Source organism: Callospermophilus lateralis, chromosome 17, assembly GCF_048772815.1.
Source record: "Callospermophilus lateralis isolate mCalLat2 chromosome 17, mCalLat2.hap1, whole genome shotgun sequence".
NCBI lineage: Eukaryota > Metazoa > Chordata > Mammalia > Rodentia > Sciuridae > Callospermophilus > Callospermophilus lateralis.
The window spans coordinates 59,073,704-59,093,270 of NC_135321.1; the positions used below are offsets into that span (position 1 = coordinate 59,073,704).

General features: G+C 43.4%; 1 pseudogene; it reads right to left on the minus strand.

Annotated features, from left to right (window-relative positions):
* Window positions 1–19,567, minus strand: part of LOC143386112 (E3 ubiquitin-protein ligase RNF213-like) — a 104,299-nt pseudogene that overhangs the window by 9,046 nt on the left and 75,686 nt on the right.

A 19,567-nucleotide genomic window follows, 5' to 3' on the forward strand; every position in this document is an offset into this window, starting at 1 on the left:
GTTGTGGGAACAGACTTTTCATTGCTATTGTATTATCTGTATGCTTTTAAATAACATTGTTCTGCAATGGTCATTTTAAAAGATTTTTGCAGGTAAGCCAAAAGAAACTGAAATCCCTCCTAATGCCATTCAGATAACCACTTACAGAGTCCCCTCACACAGACCTTTGCTTTTGGCATGGTTTTAATGTTTAAGAGTAGAAGAGTTAGCTTGGCAGACAGTGTTCTGCAGCCTCCTTTGTTCATGTAATGTGGACATGCACATATTAAGTCAGGGTACAAGTGTGACATCTCTGGAAAACAGAAGTGGAACACATATCACCTGGTGGGGTGCCATGTGGTCTCAGGGTACAGGTTAATGCTGCATGAACAAGCAACAGGTATCAGTGCTGCAAGCCCCCGCCAGGCAGGTGATATGTGGAGGAGTGCAGCAGCCCCTCCAGCCCCCGCAAGGAGAGCAGAGCGCTTGCTCCCACTCCTATCATGCCATTCACCAGGAGCTGAGGGAGCCTGGCCTCTTGGCAGTTATGCCCAGCCCACATCCCTTGCTTATTCCAGTCAGGGAGTAGGTGCTGCTCTTTGAGAAGGCAGCGCAGCATGAGGTGGACCACATGGGTGATCTCGTCAGCACTCTTCCCCAGCATCTTTGTTAACTGCTCCAAGTCTCTCCGGATGTGCTGCTGCAGGAATATTTTTGGGTCACTCACTGGAGGCTTGATGATGTTTATCACAGCCTGAGAGAGCAAGAAAACAAGATGTGCAGTGGGATCTGTGTGTAGAGGACACAGTGAGAGGCCAAGGGAGCAAAGCACCTGCACTGGGGAGAAGGTGGTTTCTAGGTGAGGTCAGGGTGCTCTCAGGCAGCAGCTGGAATCACCTGCATCTCATGATGCAGGCAGCAGAGGAAGGGAGGCAGGTGATTGGAGCCAGGGACTGCTGGCTCTGATGTCATCCTGGTGCAGCAGGGAATGCTTCCCTGCACCTCAAATAGCCACCACCATGAGGGGGTGACAGGGTCCTACCACCTCCTCATGCCCAGGTAGACTTTATGAGCTGATTATTACACCTTGCATACACGTGCTAAGATGTCACACTGTATGTGTAATTGCTTTGTGTCAGTTAAAACAGATTTTAAAATTAAAAAATGAAGAGGATTTTCCATAATCTGATGAACAGTTACCCCATTGCATCATATGTCACAGTGGAAAAAGTAGGATCTATGACTTTTGTATTACCCTGTGGACTAGGTAAAATCCCTAGGTGTCTAGGACTTTGTAGACAAAAGGATTGACTGCAAACACAGCAGGTTCTTCCTATGGCAACATAAGAGAGTCTAGCGGTAGCATCTTATACCTGAGGATTTTGTGTGGCTCCCAAAAGCATAGCTAGATGAGTGAGTAGCCGGATGAGAATGAAGACGACTGGGGACAGGTCTCGGTCAGACACCACTATGACATCTCTGGGTTGCGGGTGGCCCAGCACATGGCCAGTCTTGGTTCTATCTGTGCTGGCTCTGGAAAGGATGAGAGGAAACAGGGTGAAGACTGGAGATGTCTGTTTCTCCTCAGCCAGGGTCTCACATCTTAATGACTATGTTCCCAGTTTTTTTTGTTTGTTTGTTTGTTTGTTTGTTTTGTTTTGTTTTCTTTTTGTTTTGGGTATTGGGGATTGAACCCAGGGGCTCAACCACTGAGCTACATTCTCAAACTCCACTTTTTTAGTTTTTATTTTGAGACAGCCTTGCTAAGTTGCTGAAGCGGGCTTTGATTATCCTGCCTCAGCCTACTGAGTCACTGGGATTATAGGTGTGCACCACCACACTCAGCTAGGTTTCCAGTTTTGAAGAAAACTCTAAAAGTACCGGTTATTCCAAGCCTAGACCACCTGCCTTCAATTCCTTCTCTTTAGGCCCACCCTGCTGACTGGCCAAACCCTGCAACATTCCCAGTGTTAAGTGGCTGCAGTGGGCCAAGTAGACTTTATGATCTGATCATTACAGATCATTAATGTGGCCATTAGTGCAGGGTGTCAGGATGGAGGCCAACACCTGTATCAGGACAGCAAGTTTGGAGCATTTTTGCATCCTCATGGGGTTTGTCCACGTTATTCTCAATATCCCCAAATCAAAAACTGAGATACAAAGTCTGGCAAAAATTTTTTGAGATTTAACGACATTGATGTTTTATGGAGATAACAGGCTAGACAATTTTAAATTTTGTAACAGAATAGCCAGATGTATGATAATGGTAGAAAGTCCTGCCTTTCATCTTAAGGGAACACTGACAGCCACACTTATCTTAGAATCAAGCACAGGACTGTGAGATCAGATTTTTATTTTTATTTATATTTTCAGTTTTGGGAATTGAGCTGGGGCCTCACATATGCTAAGAAAGCACCCTACCTCTGAACTATGCCCCCTATCCTTTCTATTTTTATTTTGAGATGGTCTCACAAAGTTTCCCAGGCTGGCTTCAAACTTTTCGTCCTCCTGCCTCCCAAGTAGCTGGGATTATAGGAATGTACTGTGTCTAGCTGGAGGTCAAATTTTTGTCTGGTTTCCGAATCTGGTACATTGGGCCTTCTGTATCTGCAGTTCTGCACCTGTGGATTCAAGCAACTGTGGAATAAAAATATTCAGAAATAACTGCATCTATATTGAATAGCAGCTTTTTTCTTATTACTATTTCCTTAAAAATATGATAAATGAATATTTTTGTAGCATTTACATTGCATGAGTATAATAAGAAACCTAGAGATAATTTTTTAAAAGTCTATGGAAGGCCGGGTACAGTAGTGCACACCTGTAATTCCAGTGCCTTGGTAGGCTAAGGCAGGAGAATTGCAGTTTCAAAATTCAGCCTCAGCAACTTAGCAAGACCTTAAGCAACTTATCAAGACCCTGTCTCTAAAAAAAAAAAAAAAAAGATAAAAATGGGCTGGGGATGGGGATGTGACCCCTATGCTCAATCCTCAGTACCAAAGGAAAAAATATTTTAAAAATAATTTTTATTATTTTTTAATAATAATATTAAAACTTTGTGACCTACCTATTTGTAGGTCACAAACAAGATTGTTTCATGACATATAAAAGAACAGAACATCTGAATCTGAGTATCTGTGGAGGGCAGTGTCCTGGGAACAGTCCCTGCAGATATGGAGGGATGGATGTATTTGATAAGACTGATTATATGTATCTTTCACTTTTCTCATATTAAAAAAAAGAGAAAAAACAGGGCTGGGGGGCAGCCCAATGGCAAAGCACTTGCCTAGCATGTGTGAGGCCCAGGTTCCATCCCCAGCACCACAAAAACAAAACAAAGCAAAACAACAACCAAAAAGTTTCAGTGCCACATGACTACAGGTGTGTTTGATGTGGATCCCCAACTTGACACAGGTCCAGATGTACAGCTGTGGTGTTAGTGATCCTATAGTTGGTATGATTCATCTGCTGGAACTGACAGCCTGGAACCCCAGGCTCCAAGGGAAAGAAGCTGAGCCCACATACCCGATGCTTTGGAAGCCGGTGTGAGGTCTGTGGTCGACACCTCCAGTTACAGCACCACAGTCAACACAGGTACTCAGCTCCATCGGCTTGCCACACTGGGACAAAGAGGGGACCCACAGTCAGCACTGCAGCCAGCATTGCTACATGTGGAGAAGCCACCTTGCATAGGAGGTGGCGTGTGCCACGGACTGCATCTGGTGCATGCGTGTATCAGTAAGCAGCAGGAGCTCTGGGGACAGTGTAGGCACTTAATCAAGTGTGCCGTCCATGAGCAAAGGTGGCTTTATTTTTCCAAGATAAGGTTTTTTACTCCCATGTAGAGTGACAAGTGTGTACAGCCCCATCTTCCTTTCTCATATTCACTGCCTCCTTCATCCCTGTGACTAGCATGCCAGCCTCTAGAGCTTCATTATCTAACACCAGGAATTATGGTATTAATAGCTTCCAAATAGACCTCCTAATACCCACTGGACAAAAACAGAAACCCAACCATAAGATTTGCCATCACTGATGGGCCCAGGTTTTCAAGTCAAATGGCATCCCACTGCATGCTGTGAATCACAGCCATACCAGGCCCCTCCAGCTACAGGCCTTCAGACCACAGTACTCAGCACTAAGAGGGGCCCTAGAATCTGTTCCTATTTCACTTCACAGACAAGGAAGCAAGTGGGATTCAGGCTCCATCCCTGTCTCCTATTCACTTTATGGAGAAGCATGCATAGGTCTAATCCAGCAGCCTGTTGCTCAGCAAGTGCAGGTGTTGTGAATAACCAGGGAGATGCCCCAGAGTCCCAGATGAGCAGCATCTGCTTGTCCCCCAGGGCTCATTAGCCATGAGTCTTTCTTGTCCTCTCCTGTTCTCTGGTATTCAGCCCACATTTCTCTCTGGCTAGTGATCCAGCTGAGGGTCTGTGTGGCTGAGCCAATCTACAGTGCTCCCAGCCAGCAGCATTACGGCATCCCAGGAGACTTGGGTGATGCCTGCAGACAATCTTGGGCATCACACTGGGCTAGGGAGTACTGCTACTGGCACCCAGTGAGCTGAGGCTAGGTCTGCTGCTAAATATCCTACAATGCACAGCCGATCTGCAGGAAAGAATCATGTCCTTGGTGTCTCTAAATGAGACTCAGTTGGAACACACTGAGTAGTCCTCAGAATGCACCTGTGCCTCCCAGAAGATTAAGACCCTTATTCCCAAGTCTGTCCCCCCCCCACCCCACATGGGAATGCACATTTTGAACCTCCCCCAAACACCAAGACTCACCTGTCCTACAGTGCACGGATGACCATTGGGACAAACTGTTCAGAGAACAACAGGACACATGTTAGCTAGCAAGTCTCCATCAAATTACCAAATGTGGGAAGGGGAAGTTGCTGCCCTCCTCTCTGGCCCTGACCAACAGGACGCAGAGCCCATGTCCTAAGCACCTCACCAGAAGCCTCGAGCCATGCCATCGGCTGAATTACTTGCATGTTCCTGGAGCTCAGTGAACACATATCACCCATGAAAATAGTCTGAATTTGGTTTACACAGCAGAGAGAAGTTGGATTCCAGACACAAACCAGGGGTAACTTGGTGGCAGCAGGGCTAGCACTGTATATCTTTCTATTCTCTTAGGTTTTTACTTTTTTGGCAAAAGCATGTTTCAGAACAACTTTAAAAACTAGTTATAGAAGAGTATTTACTTAAGGCAACAGCACAACTCATATAAAGTCATGGGTTATGTGGCTGTCTCCCAGGTCTAGACTGCAGGAAGCTCTCTCTGGGTCAAAAACCTCTGGATTGTGACTGGCCTTTGAATGAGCCTCAGTGTGGTCTCCAGGCCTCCCTTCTTCCAAGTGACATTTCTAGAGAGCACCATTGTAGTCCAATGGCTTTTATCCCATGACTACACAGGGAAATTATTTGGTCACCTAGCCAGTTAAGTCTGTGGCCCTCAAGCCAAAGGCAGGAGGAGGCAGGTAACATGGGCTTTCAGCAGAACCTAGTGAAGCCCAGGTCCAACCTCAGGTATGGCATGGCTGCGGGCTGACCTTACAAGCTGAGAAGAGTGCGACCCCTCCCCATACACTAGTATTCACTGTACCATTGGATGCCTTCCAGACCCTCCCACTTCTGGGCTTGAGCCAGCAGGTCTTCAGGCATTGTTGGAAGAAAAGCATTCTGAAAGACCAAGAGCAGAAATGGCCCTGCTGAGAGGGCCTCTGAGCTGCAGCCCAGCAAGAGGCATAGAGTGAGAAAGTTTCTTCTCAGCTCGAGAGCTGTTTACAGAGGATGAACAACAGCTCTGTGTGAACTGGCAAAGGGCAGAGAATCTAAAAGGTGGACAGGTTTGAGAATTCCCACAGCCACCGGCCAGGTCTCAACATGAAAAAATACATTGAAGTTTCACTGTAAAATCAAAGTTATCATCATGCAGCTTACCGACATGCTGGCGGGAGAGAAAGCTAAGTTCCTCAGGGGCACCAAGACTTCACTCTGTCCACACAGAAGGACAGCCGCAGTATGAATGGCCATTTCTGTCACTGTTCTTTCAAGACTGTTGGCACCAGGGCCCGTGCTCAGCAAAGGCAGAGTGTTGGCCACGAGGGATGCTGCGAAAGGCCTGACTCCCGGAGGAGACAGGATCCTGCTGTTTTCAATGAACCTGCTCACAGCCTCGCATTGCTGGCACAAAAGACGTTTTTCATGTTAGGATATTTCAAAAAGGAATACTGTGAATTTAGGGTTTCCTCTTTGAAAATAACACATTACGATACTGAGTACACATCAAATATCCAGGTAAACATAGTTAAATGATCACCAATGGAGGGAAAATGCTTCAGAAAAGAGAATTTTCATGCAGAACACAGCAACCACATTCTTCAGTACAGATCTCAATACTCTGTTTTGGTAAACATTAAGTAAGATTCCTGAGTCTATAAGGTTTGGATCAAACAAAATAATTCTTCCACATAACAAGGGTACACCCTCTACCCTACGTAGAAAATTATGGAAAGTCATAATTCCTATTACCCTAAATAGGAAATAAAATTTGTGAGTTCTGTGCTTAGAAAGTCCTTCCCAATCATGAGACTGAATGAAAGCCCCAATGTGTCACTCACCTCTGGCTTAGGGCGGAGGTCTGCGTTGTGGGACCAGTGGAGAGCAGCCACTTCTCGGAATAGCACTAGCAGCAGGTAGACTGCCTGTTGAGCTCTGGGGCTCTCAAAGGACTGTGGGTGGGGTGTGGAGCAAATATTCAGAAGATACAGCACTACCCAGAGCAACCTTCCCTAGGCTATGCACCAGGGGCCTCCATGCACATGACTGGGGCTACAAGGTCATGAGACAAGCTCAGGTTAACCTCAGTGCACAGGCAGTCATGATGGAGAAGCAGAAGTCAGCACCTGTTCTCCTGTGACTACTTCACTGGTCTTAGAAATGTGTCCTGAGAAGAGACAGGATTTTCTACATCCTCATCCTGGTGTAAGGCAAGGATAAACAGGGACTCAAAAAAGATGCAAGATCAGAACAATTTAAAGATTAGAATCCTGGGGCTGGGGTTGTAGCTCAGTGGTAGAATGCTTGCCTAGTATATGTGAGGCACTGGGTTCAATCCTCAGAACCACATAAAAAATTAATTAATTAAGGTATTGTGTTTCTCTACAACTCAAAATATTTTTTAAATGATTAGAACCCTAAAACCCTGTATCACATCAAAATAGACACATAGTGTGTATGTGTACTACGAATCTACATAGCAATGGATTTTGCTAATTGTTAATATCTCTTACTTGATATGAAGACAATAGGCATCTGCCTTCTGGCATTAGTGTCACTCTTGGGGCTGTTCAGAGACCTTCTCCATCACATCTGCATCTTTTGACAGGGAAGATGCAGGTGTGAGGGATACCACCTGGAATCGGGGAGAAGCTGCGAGCCCATCCTACCATCAGAGCAGTCTCGAGGCCGGAGGCCTTGCACTCAAGCATGGATTTGCCCACTGCATCACGAAGTGCCTTGTATTCATCCCCATGCACCAGGTATTGGTCCATCTGGCCCATGTGGTCCTTCTGCAGCCCAGGAGAAGAAGGTTAGTCATGGTGGGGCAGGGTAGGGTGTTCTGCAAAGACCCTTTTCCATAGGCAAAGAAAACCAGCAGACACAGTTGGAGGTGAGAGGCAACTCAGCTGGAACTCCCTGTGAGTTCCAGCCATGACAATCCTGGAGGTCTTCAGGATCATGGCCTCCACAGGGATGGAGAGCCTGGGGAGAAGGGAGGCTGACCCTGGAGCTTCTTGCTTTTTCTACACACAGCAACACACCAAGCAAAGTGACAAAAACATGTCATTTTTGAGTCCCAGATAGTCATCTTAAAGATGCCAAGAGTTTCAGTGCCATTTTTTAACCCCAGGACACTAAGAACTTAACAATTTCTGAGCACTGGGAATGGAGAAGCCTGAAAGCCAAACTCATTGCACTGTCTCTCAATTCTTACCCACCTCTGCCTGGCAGAGAGCACAAGACACAGCTTGCAAGCTGAGTAACCTTTTATTTTTCTGGAAGCAAATATTAAAAGAAACATTCATTCACTTTTCCTGTGTAGAATTCAATTACAAATTAAGCCTCAATAAAATGCAGGTGAACTACAAACCAGAAACACACACAAATGTGCACGCACAAACATGCCCATACCTACCTTTGCTCTATGGCAGGTGGCCTAAACCCACCCTGAAGCAGAGACCAAGGGCCAGATGCCTGCCTGTGTCCTGCCTATTATGAGGGAAGGGAGAGTGAGGAGTGGTTCCCACAGCTTTCCTGCTCTGCCAGGGACCTGCGTCTCACCTGCTGTGCAATGACTCCCTTGGGAAACACCCACTGGCATCGATGGCCCTGCCTGGAGAGGCTCTGCACAAATTCCATCCCTCGCAGGCTCGCGAGCCTCCAGACCAGGTACACGCGGTGCCAGTCATTCCCTGCCTGGGTGCAGAACTGCTCGACACATTGCAGGTAGTACTGCTCCTCCACAGCCAGCTCTGACAGTGCAAGGAGAAAGCTAGTCAGTGACTGGGGACTAAGAGTCTACTTCTGGGGAACTCAGTAAAAAAACATCCAGAACAGTGGAACATGGTAAGGGCCAGCAAGACCCTAAGGAGAGTTCCTGTTCTTCTGAACTTGTAGCTAATTTCTCCAAGGTAAAGAAGACCTGCCTGAGCCCTCCTGAAGCTCCAAAAGGAGATCAGAAGCCCTGTCGAGACACAAGCGGGTCCTGGCCACCTCCTGAAGGTACTCAACAGACATTGTAGTGGCAGGTCCTTGGCCTTGTCTCCCTGAGGAGCAAGTCTGTAGGAAATGGCCTTCCTCCCTCAGGCAGTCGAGTTCACTCCTTGTGTAGTAAGCACTGGTCTTCTCCTGAATTGAATCCTAAGGAGCAAAGAACAAGAAAGAAAAGAATATTATGCTTTTCAACAGGCAACTCCCCAACCTTCTAAAATTATAGAAAACAACCAGGAAAAGCAAACTGATAAGGAAAAAATGTGTATAATCTATTTTTTATAATATGCATTATACAAGTTTTGGGAATAAAAATATGAAGACAATAAAAATAAAAAGGATTCAGGATCTCGCCAGGTGGGGATGACCATTGCTAACCCTGTGGTGTACTCATCCAGGCTGTGGTTTCTTCTGCTTTGCACACACATGCACATGACTCCCTCCCCTTTGCCCTATCTAAAGTTCCTCCATTCCTTCCATGCTCCCCCAGAACTCCATTCTGGATCAGCATCCACATATCAGAGAAAACATTCAGACTTTGGTTTTTTAGGATTGGCTTTTTTCATTTAGCATTTCATTTGTACTCTATACACTGCTTAATAACAGGGACACCTTCAAAAAATGCCTCTGTAGGGGATTTCACTACTGTGCAAACATCAGACATTTTCAGATGCTAGGTGAGGATCTCACAAGCCCAACATCAGACACGCAGTGATGGAAATATCACCAAGTGAATCGTGACTCTGTGTGTGACATCTAAGAGCAGAGCAAAGTCTTTGAAACTTCTTTCTTTTTTCACATGGAAAAGAAGCATCTATTAATTGTACTGAATAAAGCTGCATTTTTTCAGTTTTCAGAAACTCTGCACTGTGTAAACCATATGGTTCAGAGAGTTTGTAGAAGAAAAGCACCAAAGTGGCAGCTGGCTTACTTCCAGGCAGTTGATGAAGAGCATATAGGGTTCAGTCTTATCTTTAATGATGAATGCTTTCTTCTCTAATAGGGACAAGTAGTCCTGGATGTAATCTTTCACTTCATGGAAGCTGTGGAAAGATAAATATTATTCCTGATGATGTTAGAATGGTAGAATCACCCTATACAAAAGAGCATCTATTAACCAATCATCTGCCCATCTATTTCTCTGTGTATATATAGGTATAATACATATATATACATAGATAGATAGATAGAAAGATTTGACAGCTCTTGTAATTAATTCATTCAATCTAATTTGTTACACATGACAGCAGAGTGCATTTCAATTCATAGTACACATATAGAGTACAATTTTTTTCATGTTTCTGGTTGTACACAAAGTAGTGTCACACCATTGTGTCTTCATACATGTACTTAATGTAATGATGTCCATCTCATTCTACCATCTTTCCTATCCCCATGTACCCTCCCTTTCCCTCCCTCCCCTTTGCCCTATCTAAAGTTCCTCCGTTCCTTCCATGCTCCCCCCGACCTCCATTCTGGATCAGCATCCACATATCAGAGAAAACATTCAGACTTTGGTTTTTTAGGATTGGCTTTTTTCCTGTAGAATGATATTCTCCAACTCCATCCATTTACCTGAAAATGTCATGGTTTTATTCTCTTTTAATGATGAGTAATATTCCACTGTGTATATATATATATATATATATATATATATATATATATATATATATATATATATATATATATACCATAGTTTCTTTATCCATTTATCTACTGAAGGGCATCTAGATTGGTTGTACAATTTAGCTATTGCTAATTGTGCTGCTATACACATTGATGTGGATGTGTCACTGTAGTATGCTGATTTTAAGTCCTTTGGGTATAAACCAAGGAGTTGGATAGAACAGTGAAGCAGGTGACATCACTATACCAGACTTTAAACTATACTACAGAGCAATAGTAACCAAAAAAGCATGGTATTGGCACCAAATTAGACTTGTAGACCAATGGTACAGAGACACAGAGACCAACCCACAAAATACAGTTATCTCATACTAGACAAAGGTGCCAAAAACATATATTGGAGAAAAGATAGCCTCTTTAACAAATGGTGCTAGGAAAACTGGAAATCCATATGCAACAAAATGAAATTAAGCCCCTATCTCTCACCATGCACAAAACTCAGCTCAAAATGGATGAAGGACCTAGGAATTAGACCAGAGACCTTGTGCTTATTAGAAGAAAAAGTAGGCCTAAATCTTCATCATGCCAGATTAGGTCCCAATTTCTTAACAAGACTCCTATAGCACAAGAAATAAAATTAAGAATAAATTTAATTTTTAAGAATAAAATTATTATTATTATTGCTGTAGGTATATACGTGACTGCATGACCAATGTAATTCTGCAACATGCACACTCAAAAAAATGAGAAATTATGTCCCATATAATTCAAATGTATGACATGTCAAGATCATTGTACTGTCATGTGTAACTAATTTAAAAAAGATTAAATAAATGGGATGGATTCAAACTCAAAAGCTTTTTCTCAGCAAAAGAAACAATCAGTGAGGTACAGAGAGAGCCTACAGAATGGAAGTAAATTTTTACCACATGGACATCAGAGCACTAATTTCTAGGATATATAAAGAACTCAAAAACTTAACACACACACACACACACACACACACACACAAAAAGCAAATAACCCAATCAAAAAATGGGCCAAGGAAATGAACAGAACTTCTCAGAAGATGATATACAATCAATCAACAAATATATAAAAAAAAGTTCAACATCTCTAGCAATTAGAGAAATGTAAATCAAAACTAATCTAATATTTCATCTCATTCCAGTCAGAATGGCAGCTTGTAATAATACAAACAACAATAAGTTTTATTGAGGACATGAGGGGAAAGGCACACTTACTCATACATTGCTGGTGGGACTGCAAATTGGTGCCACTAATCAGGAAAGCAATATGGAGATTCCTCAACAGCTTTTTATTAAAAATATGTTTGCAGAGGCTTGAAGGAATATTAAGTTCCATATTGCAGACCAGTTGTTCTCAAACATTTTGGATTCAGGCCCTTTTATAGTTTTAAAACTTACTGATTTGTTTATGTGGGTCAAATCTATCAATGCTTATAGTATTAGAAACTGAAAAGTTTCAAGAGTGTATCAGTTCATTTAAGATAAAAAGTATAAACCCACATGTGTTAATGATGTTTAGAAGAGTGGCTTTCCTATAATTCTTGGAAGCCTGTTTAACAGAAGTCAGCTGACTTCCTACATCTGCTTCTGGTACTACTTTGAAGCATTTGAAGAGAATCTGGCCTTCCACATGATATAGTTGGAAAAGGGAGAAATCTTTAATAGTTCTTGCATATATTGGGGGTTATTCTTTTCAATACTGTAACAAGACTTTTAAAGTGATCATTTCTGAAGGCTGGTTATAGAACCTGAAACTATGTCAGTTGTTTTCACTAAGTATATTACAATCACATAGTCTACTCTGTTATGGATTTTTCCCGGTGCTATGGATCAAACTCGGGGCCCCACTGTGTGACAGTCAAAAGCTCTACCACTGAGCTGCATCTCCAGCCACTAGATCATTTTTTGACACACATGATTCTGTGACATTAGGCATTGGTCATTTGGAAAAGCCTTGGTTTTCTGAGCAAAGCAAATCTTGAGATGTTGGCATCTTTTTAGTCTACAATCTCTTGTTGTAGATATCTACCTACATGCATTAACATCACTACAGATCTGTAGTCTGGTGGTCACTGGTTCAGGTAAAATGGCAAGGCCCGAGACAAGCAGCTAGTTCTTATCTGGAGATCTTTAGGAGTAGCATTCTTTGAGATAAGCACCATCTTCTGTTTTTCAGTGTTCTGGGTCAATTTCCACTGACCAACATTAAAAATCACAACCTCAGGCTGAGGTTGTAGCTCAGTGGTGGAGCTCTTGCCCCTCAGGTGTGAGACATTGGGTTCAATCCTCAACACCACATAAAAATAAATAAACAAAATAAAGATATTGTGTCCAACTATAACTAAATTTTTTTTAAAAAAATTTCAAACTCAAGGGTTGAGATTTAGTAAAGCTCATAGTGAAACTGGCATTTTAAAAAATACATATGCACAGTGAAGAAGAAGTCCATAACTGTGGTTGCTATTTCCTTTGTGCAGAAAAGCTTTGGCAATATTATTGCAAACATGGACATGTTGAACAGGCAAATTACTATCTCAGTATTATTTTTAAAAATTCAGAGTTCAGGAACCAACTCCCCACCAAAGGGTCCTTGCCAGCACTCTGAGAACTGAAGCTCAATGAACACACAGGATCAGCCAGAGGACACCATGCTTGGATATCACCGACTGCCTAATTCGAGAAAACACAGAGTCCACATGTTGTGGAATCTGGACTTGGAGGACATTGAGGGTGAGGGAGACTCTGAGTTACCACACCAAAAATCACACTCTGGGGTGGCCATGGATCTAGGGTCAGAACAACCATTCCTGGGTTCTGCATGCATCACCACACCAAGGGTCCTTTCCCAGCACTCTGTATTTTCACTTCATACCCATGCCTGGCCAGCCTCTACCTCAGAGCAAAGCCTGTCCAAGGAAGGGGGCGTGGCCCCTGTCCTTGGAAAGACCCACAGAGCACTCCTAGGCACACATACCCACCCTGCTGAGTTGTTTATCTACAAATAACAGGAGAGATCTGCTATGCCAGGTGTCCCTGACTCAGTCAGGCTAGGTGAGGACCCATAGCAACCCCCTAGCAACCACCAATCAGCATGAGACAGGAAAAATACCTGGGATGCCAGGTGACCCTCATAGTAGTTGATGGTGGTTGATAACATGTTGGGAAACCATGTAGTTCAGCATGTACACTCCTCGTGGCTTAAACGAATCAGTTCAAATGAATTCCCCTCTGGTACTAACCAATCACCCTCACCCAACTTGTTCCTGCCAGTGAATGTGCTAATCAATGTTAAGAGTTGTTGTTTGATTTTCCTGCGGTGTGTGATGATTTGCTAAGAGATGCTATGATGTATGTGAAGTCCCTGCCTTCCCCAAAGAGTGTATAAAACCCTGGGCTTGGGGCCTCTCAGTGCCACAAGTTGCTGTGTGTGCAGAGGACCGAGCTAGCTCGCAATAAACACCTCTTTGCTTCTTACATCGTTCTTGGTCTCTGGTGGTCTTTTGGGGGTCCCGAATTTGAGCATAACAGTATGCCCACAGAGACATGTCTAAACACACTGAAGAAACTTTCCCCAATCATGCGTGAGGATATGTGGTGGCACAAAGACCAAGCACAACACAGGCCAGAGGAGCCGAGGCCTCAGAGAAGTGTGCATTCAGGGAGCTGCTCCTACCTGTATTTCAGAAGCAGCTTCAGCACCACAGAGCGGACGACAGGAGTCTTATCCACAGCATCATCAAATGGTGAGAGAGACTTCGTGTGTTCCTGGTATCCTTAGGCAGAAAGAGAAAGGTGCTATTGCTCATATTATGGCACAAAACAGAGATGAACTGAATCAAGATTTGAAAGAAGAAGGCATCTCTTCTGGGGGAGCATCTCTCAAGAGCTCCTTCTGCACGAAGAGTAGAGACAGAAGCCCATCAATCACGTTCTTCTCAGGAGGGTTATTGTCTTTGAAGCACATGGTAGAAATCAGGTCCATGAAGAAACTGTTGCACATCTGCCGGAACTGGGCGTGTTTCCCAATGGCCACCCTAAGGAAACAGCGAAAACCCAGTCAGAAGACTCAGACACCGTGTTCCCAAATCCCTGCATGAAGAATGATTTGAGATTTGGACAGCATGTTGTTTTACATCAAGAGATTCAAATATCTACTTTTGTTGATTAGCTGGTCTCAAAAACTGCAGGCAGCATCTACACACATCTCTTCCAGGAACACCTCCATCATTTAACCTGCCTAAGCTTGTCATAGAACCCCTCCATTGGGAGGAAACAGAAGAGAAAGCAACCACTGATGGAGCATGACCATGGTCTAAAGCCCACAGCTCCCCTTCCTGACCTCCCAGAGGCTGGGAAAGAGCTGGTGTGTGGCTCAATGGTAGAGGGCTTGCTTGCCTAGCACCTGCCACCTATGCGAAAAGGAGTCTGGAGAAGCTGTATCTAAGTTTCTTGGATCTCTTTCAAGGGCTTCATTTATTACTTTCTGAATTTTGCTGTCTCAAAATCTTGTCAGATGTGTGTGTCATGGGGAGAGAGGAATTCAGAGATACCCATCATCTAAGAAGTGCCCAAGTCTTACTTCAGACAGCTCTCTGAAGCCAGGCTTTTACCAGACAAAGGTTAATAGAAATTAAATTTCTGAATATTATATTTGGGGAAAAAAAAGACAGAGAAAAGAGGAAGACTTTTAAAGAGAAAGAGTGTTTTACCTGTGCTCTTGGGAAACTGTCACAGAGAAATTATCTGGCAGGTCAGTTAAACAGGAGGGGCAAATCATCTGCCCAGGGACAAGCCAGCTCTTGATGCACATCAGACAGTGCACATGGTCACAGGGCAGACACACAGGATCATGAGCATCTCCCAGGCAAGTGGGGCACAGCTGCACTCCACACCTGGAATCCAAGCAGGTGATGGGGTTCAAGGCAGGCACTGGCTTGGAGGTGCCAGTGCACCCCAGGGGCAGCACTCCTTCCTCCCAGCGCTCCCTCCTCCCTCCTCCCAGTGCTCCCTCCTCCCAGACCTCCTCTCACCTGGCCAGACTCTTGCTGGCTTGCTCCTTGCATTCACAGAGAGTGGTCATCACAGCCACAAAAGGCCTGTGGGTCTTGAGGTCAGAGTTTTCTTGAAGACACTGGAGGGGAAAGTCCTGGTGAGGGGTGGCACCCATCGAGGAGCAACAGGGGTCAGCTGTGCCCTGGGGCAGCCCAAGGCCTGGAGAATTCTTACGAGTTTCCCATCCTTTCAAATCCTTGTGGCCCCACTGCTTTTTAAAGAGAAGGACTAAATTCCCAATGTCATTTTCCATCTTCCTCCCTTTTCTTTTCAGGTCTACCCCCTTTCCTCATCAAGAGGTATTTCAAACTTTAAATGATAATAATGTAATGACCATTGTGTACACACCACTAAGCTCTAAGAGACCTGAGCATTTTTGGAATATTTGCTTTAGATCTTGTTTTATTTATTTACTTAGAGAGGGGGTATTGCTATGTTGTCCAAGCTGCTCTCAAACTCCTGGACTCAAGCCATCCATCTGCCTCAGCCTCCCAAGGAGCTGGGACTATAGGGATGTACCACTACCCTTGGCTAGATCATATTTTAAAGGAACAGTTGTGGCAACATGGGCAACCCTTTCTGGTCAAGTCCCCTCCCCACATTCCTAAGCTTCTCTGAGGACTTGGGTGCACCTGTGTAAACACCCTGCCATTGTCCTGCACCATTCTGCCCTCAGGCCTGGGAGGCCTCACTGCAGGCCCCTTCAGTGACTTCCTAGTAAACAGCTCAGCTGCTTTAACCACTGTATAGCAGGCCCGAATGAATATTCTTCCAGATACCTGTTTCCAGTAACCAGTATTTAGTGTGTACTTGAGTTTTTGCGATTCTGAACAGTCCTGTACAAACAATCTAGCATATGTCTGCTTCAGTAAAAACAAAAGGTTGGGCTGGGAAGCAGCTGGGTGGTACAGCACTTTTCTGGCATGCGTGAGGCCCTTAGTTCCACCAGAGCACCATAAAATAAATCAAAGTGTCTATTGGACACACATTTAGAAATGCACATCTCCAGCAATTCAGGGTAGTAAATTTATTTTTTTCTAAAATTATTTTTTTAATTAATTTTTCTATTTATATATGACAGTGGAATGCATTACAATTCTTATTACATATATAGAGGACAATTTTTCATATCTCTCATTGTATATAAAGTATATTCACACCAATTCCTGTCTTTATACATGTACTTTGGATAATAATGTCCATCACATTCCACAATCATTTCTAATCCCATACCTCCTCCCTTTCCCTCCCACCCCTCTGCCCTATCTAGAGTTAATCTATTCCTCCCACATTCCCCATCCCTACCTCACTATGAACCAGCCTTCTTATATCAGAGGAAACATTTGACATTTGAGTTTTTGGGATTGGCTAACTTCACTTAGCATTATCTTCTCTAACTCCATCCATTTAGCTGCAAATGCCATGATTTTATTCTCCTTTATTGATGAGTAATATTCCATTGTGTATATATGCCACATTTTTTTTATCCATTCATCTACTGAAGGGCATCTAGGTTGGTTCCACAGTTTAGCTATTGTGAATTGTGCTGCTATAAACATTGATATGGCTGTGTCCCTTGTAATATGCTGTTTTTAAGTCGTTTGGGTGTAGACTGAGGAGAGGGATAGCTGGGTCAAATGGTTGTTCCATTCCCAATTTTCCAAGAAATCTCCATACTGCTTTCCATAATGGCTGCACCAATTTGCAGCCCCACCAGCAGTGTATGAATGTACCTTTTTCCTTACATCATTGCCAACACTTATTGTTGTTTGTATTTATAATAGCTGCCATTCTGACTGGAGTGAGATGAAATCTTAGAGTAGTTTTGGTTTGCATTTCTCTAATTGCTAACGGTGATGAACATTTTTCATATATTTTTTGATTGATTGTATATCATCGTCTAAGAAGTTTCTAAGCAATTTTTAGCAGGAAGAGTGAAGTAGGTGGCATCATTATACCAGAACTTAAACTATACTACAGAGCGACAGTAACAAAAAAAAAAAAAAAAAAAAAAGAATGGTATTGGCACCAAAACAGATTGGTAGACCAATGGTACAGAATAGAGGAACAGAGACTAACCAACAAAATTACAATTATCTTATATTAGACAAAGGCACCAAAAACATGCATTGGAAAAAAGATAGCCTCTTCAACAAATGGTTCTGGGAAAACTGGAAATCCATATGCAACAAAATGAAATTAAACCCCTATTTCTCACATGCACAAAACTCAACCCCAAATGGATCAAGGACCTAGGAATGAAACCAGAGTCCCTGTGTCTAATAGAAGAAAAAGTAGGCCCTAATCCGCATCATGTGGGATTAGGCCCCAATTCCTTAATAAGATTCCTTTGGTGCAAGAGTTAAAATCAAGAATCAATAAATGGGATGGAGTCAAACTAAAAAGTATCTTAGCAAAAGAAACAATCTGTGAGGTGAACAGAGAGCCTACATCTTGGGAGCAAATCTTTACCTCTCACACATCACTAATCTCTAGGGTATATAAAGAACTCAAAAAGCTAAGCACCAAAAAGACAAGCAACCCAATCAATAAATGTGCCAAGGACCTGAACAGGATAGTGAATTTAATGATTTAATGCTGTTTCTGAAAGTTTGTAGTCAGGCATAAATGTTAGTATAGATGTTAGCACAAATGTCCACTGGGCATTATACAAGTAAGGAAAGTTCCCTATTTCTACTTTGCCTAGGGCATTTTTTTTTCTAAATCATGAATTTCTGTCAAATGTTCTCTCTACCTTTCTAAGAGAGGTACCTTTATCATTTAGAGTTTACTTTTTCATTTATATAACTGATGACATTTGTAGATATTTTTTGAGCCATCCTTGAATTCCCAGGATTGATCATACTTGGAAATGATGTGTGTTTAATATCCTGATAAATTTGATTTGTTAATTAACAACCCACTCAGCAAAGGGCAAAGGACTTAGACATTTCTCCAAAGATGCATACATACCTGAGAAGAACATGAAAAAATGTTCAGCATCATTAATTATCATGGCAATGCACATCAAAACTCTTTGAGCTGGGCACGGTAGCACATACCCAGTGAGGTCAGAGGCTGAGGCAGAAGGATCACATATTTAAGGTTAGCCTCAGCAACTAAGCCAGATTCTGTCCTAAAGTAAAACAATAGGCTGAGATGTAGCTTAGTGGTGGAGCATCCCTAGCTAGAGACAAATGTAATAAATTGATACAGTAAGTCCCCTTCTAGGTACACATCCCAAAGAAGTAAAAGCAGGCCTCAAATAAGTTCACAGCAATCACAACAGCCAGAAGGTGGAAACAGCCTGAGTGCCCATTAACAGATGAGTGGACAGTTTCAGTGGCCACCCATACAGTGGCATCATTATCCAGCCCTAAGAAGGTTGAATGCTGACACCGTACAGATGAACCTTGAAAACATCATGCTAGGTAGCACAAACCAGAAACCAAAGACAAATGCTGAACAACTCCACTTATGTGAGTTACCTGTGGCAATCAGAGTGACAGAAAGTAGAGCAGGGATCTACATGGCTGGGGAGTCCATGTGTGTGTGGAGGGAGGTAAGGACACTCTGGAGCATGATCTGGTGGCAGTGCAACACCCTGTGCTTGATGTCGCTGACTATATGTTTAAAAGTGTTTACATGGTGCATTCTGTGTTATGTATATTTTAGCACACTTAAAAAAAAGCAGCAGTGGCCCAGTGGTGGGGTGCTGGTTGGGGAGTTTAATGTTAGGACAGAAGGGAAAGCCAGTTCCCTGAAACCTGTGGAAAAATATGCATTACAGACATGAGCCGTGAGAAATGGTCTCCCTTGTATCTTTCTCTGCAGACTACCTACCCACCTAAGACCTACTTCTGTCTGCCATGTCTAACCCTCCTGTCAGAGCTGATGGACAAGACTCGAATACCCATCATGTGCTGGCTACTTTCAGCTTTTACCAATATCCAGGGATGCAGGAGTCAGCTCTGAAGTGGCAGTCTGCAGGAGGTAAGACTCAAGCCCCAGACATCCCCCACAGTTTCACTTAAACTTCTAACCAAAGGAGGAGAGCAGCAAACATCAATCCAGGACAGCACCCTTTCCAGGCTCAGG